A 13,452-nucleotide genomic window follows, 5' to 3' on the forward strand; every position below is an offset into this window, starting at 1 on the left:
AACAAGCATTCATTTTATTTTTAGAAACCATTTTACAAATACAAAGTTCCAACCACAAAGACCAACCAAACAAAACCAAAAAAAAAAAAAAACAGGCAAATGAGGAGACATGACCACAGAAAGAAATAATAATAGAAACAATAGAAAACAGATACAGATCCACAGGGTCCCCAGAAGCATTGCTATAGTGTCCAAGGAAATAAAAGGAGAGAATGAAATTTCAGCGGAGAATTAGAAACGATGTCATTTTAAATCTTTGCCCTCCCAAACATGGCAACAATGAATAAACTTCTGAATGTATATTTGTAGAAGGAATATGTAGACAATGTAGACAAAAAAATTCTGTCACCTGGCATTACTTGGGTGAATACCTAAGTTGCCTCTAACTCCTCATCAAATTTTCTTATTTGCTTCTATGTACAGTGTGTCAAATAATTGGGGGTTATTCATTTAGGATCTTGGGTTATATGATATATGATACATACATATATGACCATTAATGCCAGGTGGCTGTTCAGAATGTCATCAGCCTGCACTCCTAACAACAAGCATGAGAGCCTGAATATTCCCACAATCTATACCAATACATGCTTGAAAGCTTTTCTATATGCTGATTTTTTTTGTTTTAATTTCCGTTGTATAATGCATGTTCATATATTCTAAGTCTTCGTTTTTAACGTATCATATATATTCTTAATTTAAAAGATCATACTAATTTCATATTATTGCTAGGCAGATTTCTCAATATGTTATTTACATTTGAAAGATTTCTAAGATTCCTTCAACGATTACAATTTTGCAATTTAAAAAACATTAAAAAATTATTTATAACAGGAGTCTCTGACTTTTTATAAAAGGGATTTACATTTAATTTTCCCACAAGCTGCATGTCTAAATATGACAAGAAAGTAACTTCAAATTCTAAAATAACTAGATGTTGTAGACAATGTTTGTGTCCTCTCATAATTCAGATGTTGAAATCCTAACCTCCAATGTAATGGCATTAGGATGTGGGGTCTTTGAGAGGTGATTATGTCATAAGTAATGGGTTTCGTGCCTTTACAGAAGAGAACCCAGAGAGAACACTTGCCCTCTCTGCCATATGGGAATAAAATGGGAAGTCTACAACCCAGAGAGGGCCCTTAGCAGAGCCTGACCATGCTGGCGCCCTGATCTTGGACTTCCAGCTTCAGAACTCTGAGAAATAAATTTCTGTTGTTTATATGCCACCCATTCTATGGTACTTTATTATAACAGCCTTAATGGACTCAGATACTAAGGGATGAAGAGGGAGCAGGAAGTCAATGCAGGCACATCAATCATTTTATAAACATATTTACTCACTAATTTAATAAACATCTACTAAACTTATTACATGTTGGACTCTGTAATACATGTTTGTGATAGAGATGAATAAGACGCAGTCACCTCCCTTAAAAAAACACATGTTCAGTAGGGGACAGATGCATGTAAAAACAAACAAATTACAAGTATTACTACAGAAACATTAGCCTAGGACAGAGGACAGAGGTTTCTTCCACTTTATGACTCAGATTTTCCAGAGTTAAATTAACATGTTTACTATATGGATGACACATTTTCAGTAGCATTAGGGGAGGAAATAAAGAAAATAAAATGAGATTAAACCATTGACTTTTGTATTCAGTCAGCAAATATTTACTGAATGACTCATTTTTTCAATATGACAGGTGTTAGGGATAAAAAATTGAGCAAATATTAAATGATAGCTTTCAAAGGACAAAAAGTTACCATGTGATTTTAAAACTTCCAGGAGCAGTAGTTCACTACGGTCTATAGCAGAGTGATCCAGAAGGTTTAACATATTCTTTAGACATCTGTGTTGAATGTCAGGGATCATAATATGTGTGTATATATGGGATAAGCATTTGATTTGTGATCGTGCTTGCATAATGCTAAGTCTATCTGGTTTTGCTGAGAACAAACAGAGATGCATGAAAAAGACAAAACGTTTTGGCTCTGATAGTGACCTGACTCTTACAGGATCTCCATAGGCCTAGATATAATGAATAAGGTCAGTTCTGTTCAGTAATATTCCACCACTATCCCAGCAAAGAGATATTTTCCATGCAGACAAGACAGAGTACATTCAGATTTAATGGTATCTAACAGAAAAGCAGAAGTTGGTTATGAAAAATCTATGAAGAAGCTTGAAAGCTAGAGGTGATGTTGACTTTAAATATAGATACAGTCACTTTATTTCTAAGGCATCGATGGGGTTCTTTGAAGCCCAACAATTGTAGGAAAGAGCAATTTTGGACAGTTCTTCCTTTAATTCCCCATCAGGAAATATATTGGACATTGAAGTTGCCTTTCATCATCTATTCTACTCTTCCCTCATTATGAAGCAGTCAAAGATGTAGGTCAGTTGGAATAATCCATTCTACTTAGCATAGCGATTGGTTCATTGGGAGCCACAGAAGGCTGCATGGAGGAGGACAATTGAACTAACTTTCAAAAGTAGAATTTTGATAAGTGGAGAGCATGTCATAGGCAAAAGGGAAGAAATAGGAATATGTATGGTTTGCTTGGAAACTGTGAGAAAATCTTTTTTAACTAGAGTAAAATGTTACACTGTTTTTATCTCCCAGGCTGTCTACACAATTAACCTCATTTCTCACATTCAACAAGCAATTATTGAACGGTGCATAGTACTGTACTAAGTAATAGGATTCAAAGGAAGTTGCTTTTGAGTTGAAAAACTTTATTGCAAAGATAAGCCCATTGATTTTAGAACTAAAAGCACCTATGAAATAATCCAGCAGAATTCAATCATTTCCAAGTACAGAAACTGAGGCCCAGATAGCTTAAATGAATGGAAGCAGCAATGTATTCAGGGAGAGCCTTAAGTTGTAAGAGTCATTTAAACTTTCACTTTGATTTCCATCTCCCGCAAAGTGGAAGTATTAGCACAGGAAGCTGTTGTTGGGATTCAGGCAGACAGCATATGCGAAGCACCAGGCACATAACAGATACTAAATTAATTTTCCTTTAGTGTTCTCCCTTCATTTTATTGTGAGCAACATAGTGATTTCATGGCAGAGTTAGAAATAAGAATATACTGTTTTGAACCCAGAAGAGAGTTTCTTCCTGCCCAGTTCAGCAGTCCATTGTTAGAAATTACATGAGAACTAACCTCACAGGCCTCAAATTTCTCCAAAAAGGAGCAACTTTTTTCACAAACTCATTTCTCTTGGTCCTGTGCATATACCACATATACCAGGCTCATTCTCTCTCTCACTATCTTTTTTTTTTTTTTTTGAGACTGAGTCTCTGTTGCCTAGGCTGGAGTGCAATGGCCCAATCTCGGCTCACTGCAACCTCCGCCTCCCGGCTGCCTTAGCCAGTAGTAGCTGGGATTACAGGCAGGTGCCACCATGCCCAGCTAATTTTTGTATATTTGATAGAGACAGGGTTTCTCCATGTTGGCCAGGCTGTTCTCAAACTCCTGACCTCAAGTGATCTGCCTGCCTTGACCTCCCAAAGTGCTGGGATTACAGGCGTGAGCCACCACACCAGCCTCATTCTCTTTTTTAGACCTGTGGACATCTTGTTTCTAAGCCCCCACTCCTGCCGGACTGTCTTTCTTTCTTCTGTCTATCCAAATCCTCTAATTTATTCATTCAGTCAGTCAGTCTGAATGGGGTCAGTCAATCACTAAACATGTGCTGAGCACTTACTATGTGGCAGGCACCTGTTCTAAGGTTTAAGATTACAGTACTGAAGAGAATATCCCTGCCTTTAAGGAATCTAGCACAGCCTAGTTGGAGAGCAGATACGTTCACTCCAGGAAAGGTAAGAAATGATGTTGTGAAGGTATGGGTATAGTGCCTTGGGAACATGGGGCAAGGGAAGAGTGAATCTATGTGAAGGGGCCTCTGCCATTATTCTATCCCAATTATACACCAATTACCTTTCCTCTGCCTCTGCCTGTAATAACATATAAAGATGGCCACACACAATAGAGCCCGTAAGTGTATATACTGCTTGCTATCATTGTTTTAATGTCAGGATGTGGGTATAAATAGGTATCTCCAGCCAGAAAGGACTAAGACAATCTAATCAAGCAGAATATGTTGACAAGTTACCTCAGGTTTATCCAGAAAAGTGAGTTATGCTCAGAGGTATAGAATGAGTAATTCCTTCACCAACAAACTTTAGAAGGGACCTAATGCAGGGTTTTTAAATCTTGCTTGCATACCAGAATTATCTGGGGGACATTTGAAAAATACAGATGAATACAGATGGCTAAGCCTAATCCTAGACTTACAGAAGCAGGATGTTTTGAGATAAAATGCAGGAATATGGAATTTTAAGTATTACATGGTTGATTCTTTTTTTTTTAGACAGAGTTTCACTCTTGTTACCCAGGCTGGAGTGCAATGGCGCTATCTCGGCTCACCACAACCTCCGCCTCCTGGGTTCAGGCAATTCTGCCTCAGCCTCCTGAGTAGCTGGGATTACAGGCATGTGCCACCATGCGCAGCTAATTTTTTGTATTTTTAGTGGAGATGGGGTTTCACCATGTTGACCAGGATGGTCTCGATCTCTTGACCTCGTGATCCACCCGCCTCGGCCTCCCAAAGTGCTGGGATTACAGGCGTGAGCCACCACACCCGGCCCTACATGGCTGATTCTAATGATTAGCTAGCAACGATTGGGAAGTGCTGGTCTATTTTGTGCCAACATTTGTAGAACACTGAGAATACAGACATGAATAAAATGCTGTCAGTTCTACTCCTGCCTTATAAGATAGGAATCTGTCCTGGAAAACCTGACAGTCAGGTGGAAGGGATAGGCAGAAATAAACAAAACCAGACAACATTTCAGATAGGCATAAAGTGAGGTTGCAACGCAGAGATGGAAAGAACCAACTCACTCTTGGGAAAGGCAAGAAGCTTCTTAGAAGATGGTGCATTTGAGATGAGATATAAAAGACTCAGAAGTCTCTCAAATGAAGGGCGTGAGAAAGGACATTCCAAGCACAGACTTGAGCCTCCAGCTCGCACTGGACTCAGCCAGCAAGTCTAAGAGGTGCCTGAGTAAGATTAGGGCACTTATACTCTGGGGCCAGGCTTTTAGATGTGTCCGAAGTGGAGACTGTGATGGTCATCATTTATGTCACTAATTTACACCTGTTTCACAGACCATTTATATTTTATTCCATCAGACATTTCCTGGGTGCCTTTGTACCTAGGAAACATTCTCAAACAGAATTTGCAATGGGAACACGCAAGGCAAGCAATAATTCTCTCGAATTTGAAGCCCAAGAAAAGCTTCCTGAGAAAGATGATGCTAAAGTTAGTCTTAAAAGTTAAATAGAGTTCTCATTAAAAAAAATGAGGAAAGGCAGAAAAGGGCTGAATTGTTTTGCAAGGATTATACAATGCGTGGAGATGAGAATGAATTCTGCACATGCAAGGACCTTTGTGCCCCGTGAGGCTGGAGCATAGCATTGGGAAGGAGATGATGCCCATGAATCAGCCTGGGGAGGAAGGTATGTTTCAGGCTGTTAAAAGGCTTCTTATGCTCCCTAGTTATTTAATGTAGGGCAGATGAGGTCTGATTTACTTTTCCAAAAGGTCATTCTGAGCACATATATATTTTCTTTCTTAAAAGCAATGATAAACATCCTCTCAACAGGGATCACATCTTGACTCATTTCTTTTTGTTTCACCAGCAAGTGCTTAGCAGAGTAAGTGGCACACATGTTAAGAGGTCAATAGTTAACGGATTCATTAATTGATTGGGAGGTACAAACCCATACTTGGGTGAATGCTATAATACGGATTCTATATCCTATGCTGTGGCTAATATTTAGATCCCTCAAGCAATCTTAAGCTGTGCTTCTTAACATGCACACGAATCACCTGGGGATCTTATTAAAACAGAGTTCCTAATTTATTATATCCTGGATAGGGCCTATCATTCTGTACTTGTAACAAGCTTTCCAATGTTGCTGTTCCTGCTGCTGATTTTGATTTCCAATTGTGAGTGGCAAGGATCTTAACACTCAGTTGCCTTATTTAGAAAGGTTCTGATGGTGGGGTTGTTTATGAGCTGTGAAACTTTCTATAGGGGTTTTAGAAATCGAGAAGCTCCGCCATGAGAGATGCCTCCTTGGGTAAGACTCCATACAGCTCCTTTGAAACTGGTTTTGAAGGTGATGGCAGGCCTTTGATGCCCCTAGGGTAAACATTAATATTATTTGCCTTTAAGGGAATTTGTGATGCTGCTGCCAGTTTCTTCTTTGCTCTGCCAAGTATTGAGTTCCACAAGAAAAATCCATTAGTAACAGCAGAGTTGATAATAGAACAGCAGATAAAGTCAAAGTGCTCTAAAAACAGCATGCTATTAGCGTGTAATTTGTTTAGGCCTATGTAGAATAAAGTTCTTTCTCGTGAATTTTCAAGTTTGAAATTCGATTATGGGCCAGTTTGTAATTTCTTGATATTTTCCTCTTCTTCTCTGTTCACTTTTACATACTTAATTGTCATATAATGGCATTCTGGATGTCCCTTGGACCTTGCCAGCTTGTAGACACAAAGACAGCGACATTAGTTAGGCTGCATTCTGCTGGCTTAATGCAACTCATTACCATTAGCAGGAGCTTGGTTTTCTGACTTCTTTAGTGGCTCTGAGAGAGGCCCCAGGCCATGTTCGATGTTAATGTGGGTTGTTGCTTACACTTTTTTCATCCTTCAGCAATGGATCCCCAATGGCTGCTCCATCCTCATATGGTTCCCAACAATGCTGCCGATCTTCCTGGCATCCACTCCACGCACAGGTGGGGACATCTCTCCCTTGGACTGAAGCTGGCCTTTCAGAGCCTAAGCTGGAAGGCAAATTCTGCCCTTACTGAGCCTAAGCTGGGAGGGACTCCAGGGTGGCAATAAAGAGAATTGTCTCTGGAGATGGAATGCCACATATCAACTATGTGACTTGGGCAAGTCATTGAATCACTCTAAACCTCTGATTCCTTACCTGTACAATGAGAATAACTGGAGTTCTATAATTTCAAGATTGTTGAGAAAATCTTGTTGGCACAAGATATTGTTGGCACATATAAAACACTCAATACATGCTAACTATTATTCACTGGTTTTCTCTTTATCACTGTGTCCCATCCTGGGCAAGCTTTATTTTTATTTCACTACGACACAGCTAAGACCACTTAATAACATCTACTATGACATGGCTGATGGCTCAGGAATAAGAAGACGGGATTAAAATCAGAGGAAAGTGCAGCTGCTATTTAATATGGAGACTCTCAGCTGCAATAGCCCTAGGTGTACGCTTCTGGAGTATCTTTCAGGGACCTCCTTGCCTCCCTGCAGGACTGTCTTTCTTTGTCAGAAGACATCTTTGCCACAAGTCAAAAGAGTGTCCTTGAACTTTTATCGACTCCTTTGAGTCTAAGCTTAGAGGTGAGAATTACCATTTTGGGGTTCATTTCCTTTCTGGCATCATCTCCTTCTCAGGGTTATTGACAACAGGAATCTCCACTCCCTTGAAAGAAGATCTTCTATCCCACTCAGGGGTGTTGCTTCACCCTGGAATAAAGGCCAATGCCCCTTTCCCCTTCCCAGCCTTGCTCAAGGATTCACTTTCTTTTCTTTGTGCAGAGGACAATTAAACTCTCAGCTCAATTCATATATAATGTCTATTTAGGTTCACATGAGTAATAACCTCTAAAACTAATTTTTCTCATAGTTTTCTTACCCCACTGCCTCTAAAATGATTTTCCTAAAACACTGATTACTTCATTTCCTCCTGAAAGCCACAGGTTGTCCCCCCAGCACTTAGGACACAAAATTCCTGTTAGCACAAGAGGCTCTTTATGTGTGCTGACCTTTCTTCCTGAGGTGCACTTTCTTCCTGTCTTTTCTGAAAATGTCCATTCAACCCTCATGCCCAGATCAAACCTGACTTCCTCTGTGGATTCTTTCTGGAATTGTCTGGCATGCTATATCCCCAAATCTCAGCCAGGCTTTTTCCTCCAGTCCCCCAAGATACCACTCATTACTGCATTAACATCGTAACATGTCATAATTTTCTTCCAGTTCTGCCTCTCCCATTAAAGTTTTGCTCTGTGAAAAGGGATGCTTTATCTTATTAATTGTAGTATCCTGTTGGGAGCACAGTAGCTGGTCATTAGTGGCCGGTGAATGAACTAACACTTCCGGGGCATTTTATGGACTTCCCATTCATCTACTCTGATCCTTACTATAGGTCTGTGAGATAAGCAGGGCAAGTATTACTATGGTCTCCAGTTTATATAGGAGAAAAGGAGGTTCACAGAGTCAGGTACCTTGTCCACAGTCAGCTAAGCCAGGTAAAAGAAGATAAATTTGGGCTCAGATCTTTGACTTTAATTCCAATGTCTCCTCTTACTACTTTGTACAGTTTCCTTTTTACAAAAACTAAATCCTGGTAGAGAAAGGGCAAGACGTAAGGAAGACAAGATAAAAGACTGAAGAAGAGTTAGGGAAGATGAGAACACACTTAGAAACCACAATTGCAGAAATCCTAGGACTCCCAGGTAAAGCTGCTTGGGTGTGATATACACTTGGTCATATTGTTGACTGACTTTTAGGCTTGAAGGAAGATACACTTTGTTTTAAACAAGTTGGATGGAAATGAAGGTGGGGAGAAACACCATGAGAAAGATTTTAATGCAAAGCCAGATTACACGTATAATCTGGTCCCAAGCACCACGTCTCAGAGCCTTATTTCTTTTCAGCAGCTCTGTGGATTGTTCTAAATAATGATGGGTAATTTTATAAAAGTCTTAAGCTGTTGTTAAGAGATCTTTTTAAAGCTGAAGACAAAACAAACAAACATGATGTCCTACAAAGCTGAGAATAAGCTCCAGAGAGAGGGAAGGCAGCAGAAATAGTTACTGGGATGGGGAAAGAGATCACAATGTACCTTGTCTCAAGCCCCATGAATGCTGTCGCCTCACCCACTTGCAAAGTCCCGTGGGCAGTCTGAGCTTGGCTGAGAGGGGAGGCAACAGAGACGCCAGGACGGGAGAGCCTGGAGCTATTTCCGACTCCAGGCCAACATCCACGGAGACCTTGAGTTACGTCATCGGAACTGTCTGGACTTTGGTCCCCTTATGCCAAATGCGGTTTCCAGAAAAAGGATCCGCAGCGTATTTGGAAGCTCATCAACTAAAAGTTGTCTCGTCACTTTCATGCGTGAGATCTTTTCATTTGTGAAGAGCATATTATTTTGCTTAATTATGGGCTGCGAGGAGATGGCATAGGGCAGTGGAAAAAGCCTGGGCTCTGGAGTCAAAGAGACCCGGGTCTGAATCATAGCCCTGCCATCCACCAGCTACGGGACACTGGCCTAGTGGGCCTGTTTCCTTGTCCATAAACTGAGAATAATCTTGCAATAATTAACTATCTTAGAGGGAGTTTGTTGGGATAAGATGACAAATGCATGTCAAGAATCTTGTGCTGCTTTTCAGATATTTAATCATCAGTAGCCGTTATTAATAAAGTATCTGACTTTCAATACAGTAACATTTAGCATATGAGATTTCTCGTTCACTCTAATAGTATGGGTATCGTGGTATATATAATCTCCTTTTGCTTGTGAATACTGCTAATATTAGATTCCCATTTCTCTAGGACATTTTCTTATATGGAATCTTACTGATGATTTTCAGCACCCTGACAATGCGTTGTTTTTAAATACTTATAATTTATTTTGTAATCGTCTATGCCATAACTAATTATACTTTTTTTCCCCCAAGGAAAGGTGCACATCCAGAAAGGAGAAAAGATCAGAAGTTTTTATTTCCATGATTCAGTCACTCACTGCCTGAGACTTCATCTCAAGTAAGGGGTTAATATTTGACCCATATGTATCTTACAAGGGCTTGTTTTTCCTAAAAGGAAAAAAAAATTAGGTAAGCTCATAAGTGGGAAAGGATTTTATAAATTAAAAATATGTACAAATGCAAGTTATGATAGTTTTTGTCATGGATATTTTCGCAGCAGATAGAAAAGTTCTTTGTGCTGCGGCCACCTGCCTAACGCTGTTGACTGCCTGGTAATAGATGCCTGGGAGTCATTTTGAGGTTACTTAGAGCCTCTTTCCACCACCAGATGGAAGGAAATTGGGCAACTTCTTGAGTAATTGGCTCTTCTGACTCACGTTTATTGCATTGTGACCTGGGTGCTACCCAGGATGAGCAAGGAATTTCCTCTCTGGAGTTGTTTAAGGAATAGCCCTAAACATTCAGCTTCATCTTTTTTGTAATGCCTCCTCTAACAAACACTACCTGAGCAGTCACAGAAAAGTATTTGCTGCTGCAGTATTTCAGACTGGCTGAAATATATTTTGAGTATGTACTCTGGGTAGAGCACAGAATACCACTTCTCTACTGAGATTCTCTTCGAAGGTTTCCATCCCTCCTTAAAGATCCAGTTGGGATGGAGCAGTGTATTTAGAACATGATGTGAGTGCCAGCAAGGAGTCTGGAGACACCTTTTAGCTGTACTTCATCATCTTTCTCGCCTTGCTTCCTCTGTCTCTGGTTTCCCCTTTTACATCTCTTCTTTTTCCTTTCTTTTCTTGTATTACTCTCTCGATCAATAGACCTGACAATAGCCTTCCCAGACATAAGTTATCAGCTTCCTTAGAAGGAATGTGAACAGCTGTAGCCATTTAGTCTAGGTCTGAGATTCTTACCCCCTGCTGTGTATTGTAATTATCCAGAAAGCTTAAAAGGTAACAATGTGTGGCCCCCAGTGGAATCTTTATTCCTGGGGAGTGGAGTAGGCCCTAGACCTTGTATTTTCAAAAATTTTCAAAAATGATTCTAACACATATGCAGGTTAAACTGGTTGCAGACACTCAGGAAGCAAAAATATAACAAAACTACCCTAAAAGTAAAATAAAATAAGATTTTTGGCTCAAAGTGCAGTAATCCTGTTGTCTGGCCACCTTATTTCCTATTTATCAAATAAGTGTTTTGTTTTTTTTTTTTTTTTTGAGAACCACAGAAAGAAAGAAATTGGTAATGCCTAGGCAAATCTTCTAGGTGAGTTTCAAAGACAAGGCAAGTGGCCGTAAAACACTTCTACAGCTAATGTTTGTTGAGAGCATGTTCTGAGCCATGTGCTATGCAGAATACGTTTACCATACATTGTCTCATTTAATCCTCTCAACTCTGAGTCATTATTCTTCTCCTGGGTTTGAAAATGAAGAAAGAGAGGCACCAAGCAATTGCTTAACTCGCTCAGCACCTGACCACTAGTTAGAAGTGAAGCTGGGAGATCTGAATACAGGGAGGTAGACTGCAGAACTTCCCTGTTAATCATCGTGTTATATCTCCTCTACACTGTGACAGTTAAGATGAAATTACAAAAATTCAAAAGAGCAGTGGTTCTCAATCTTGCCTGCATTATAGAACTGTTGGGAGAGCTTTGAAAAAAATCCTTTGCTCAGGTCATATCATGAACCAATTTAATCCATATCTGATATGATTTGGTTGTGTCCTATCCAAATCTCATCTTGAATTGTAGCTCCCATAATTCCCATGTGATGTGGGAGGGACCCAGTGGGAGATAATTGAATCATGGGGGCGGTTTCCTCCATACTGTTCTCGTGGTAGTGAGTAAGTTTCACGAGATCTGATGGTTTTATAAGGGGATACCCCTTTCGTTTGGTTCTCATTTGCTCTTGCCTGCCGCCACGTAAGACATGATATTTGCCTTCTGCCGTGACTGTAAGGCCTCCCCAGCAACATGGAACCGTGAGTCTAGTAAATCTCTTTTTCTTTAAAAGTACCCAGTCTCGGGAATGTCTTAGCAGAATGAAAACAGACTAATATCATATCTCTGATGAATGAGACCCAAGCATTTTAAAAATGTGCCCCAGGTGACTCCATGTTACAATTAAGGTTGAAAACTACTGGATTAGAGGAATGAGAACAATACAGATGAGAATCATCAGGGAAAGCTTCATAGGTGAAGTGTTGCCAAAACTTGGCCTGTGGCAGGGAGAATAATGTTCTCCCTGACCTAAGATGTCCACATCCTATACCCTGTGACCTTTGAATATGTTACCTTCCATGAAAAGGAGGAAGTAAGATTGCAGATGGAATGAAGGCTGTGAATCAGCTGACTTAAAGTGGGAAATTAGCTTGGATTATCCAGGTGGACCCAGTGTAATCACATGGGTCCTTAATGGAAGAGGGAGAAAGCAATGAGCGAATCAGAGTTAGTGGCCTCAGAAGGACTTGGCCCAATATTACTGACTTTGAAGATGGAAAGTGAATTCCAGGAATGCAGGTGGTCTCTAGAAGCTGAAGAAGGTCGGGAAACAGATTATTACCTAGCGAGAGTAACCAGAATGGATACATTTTGGCCAACATGATTCTACCCCAGTAAGGCCCATTTTGGGCTTCTGACCTCAAAAATTATAAGGAAAAAAAAATGTAGTGTTTCATAATGTGATTTGGCATAGAAAATAAGTTGTATTTTTAAGAACTTGTATGAAATTGTCAGTGTTAATCAAGAATAACTGGTTGAAATAAAAATAATAAAGGTATGATTTCGGAGAAAAAATGAATTGTTAAAGCCACTGTTCATGGAAATTTGTTTTAGCAGGAAATCAGTAGAGTGGCTTAATAAAAAGGGAGAATTTAGAGAAAATATATGGTGAGAATGAAAAATATGCATTTAGCTACAGATTATATTTTCTGTTGGAGCATAGTGTATATTTTGGAGAAGAACATGAAGTCCATGATAGCCAAGCAGAAAAATGTGGTTATAAGAACAGAGGAGGCGAATCTACTGGAGTTTACTAATAACGACTAAGGTATATTGTGGATCATACATGTTCTAGGTACTTACATGTCTGCACTATGTAATCCTCTACAATATAGACATTTGTAACTTGCAGTTGAATCATGATTCATACTCAAGCCTTCTGGACTCCAGAATCAGTGCTTATTCCAGTTACCACACTGCTTTTCCTCCTTGCTAAGACCGTTTGGAACTCAAGTGATTTTTCTTATCTCCCTTAAGCACATGGCAAGGAACTGATTTCATAGAGGATCTCATGGTGCAGAGATAAAGCACAAATTTTTGTACAAATCTTGTACAAACTTTTTAGAGGAACAAATAAGTGATTACTAGGATGTTTAAGGAAGATTGATCTGTTACGGGCAAGAAGGATTGTAGTAGGTGAAGCTAGAGACAGGCAGATCAGTCAGGAAGTTGGAAAATTACATGAGCTCCTCAGGGGTTCAACTCTGAGTGGAAGTGGGAATGAAGAGATGAATTTAGGAAACCTTGAGAAGAAAATCAATTGCAGGGAAAATAACGTACTTGAGAAGGGCAAAAGAATGGCATAGTCAAAGACAATTCCAGGTTTTCAGGTCTGGCAAGA

The sequence above is a fragment of the Aotus nancymaae genome, unplaced genomic scaffold (assembly GCF_030222135.1).
Source record: "Aotus nancymaae isolate 86718 unplaced genomic scaffold, 86718_ANA_hifiasm-v0.15.2.pri h1tg000036l, whole genome shotgun sequence".
Lineage (NCBI taxonomy): Eukaryota > Metazoa > Chordata > Mammalia > Primates > Aotidae > Aotus > Aotus nancymaae.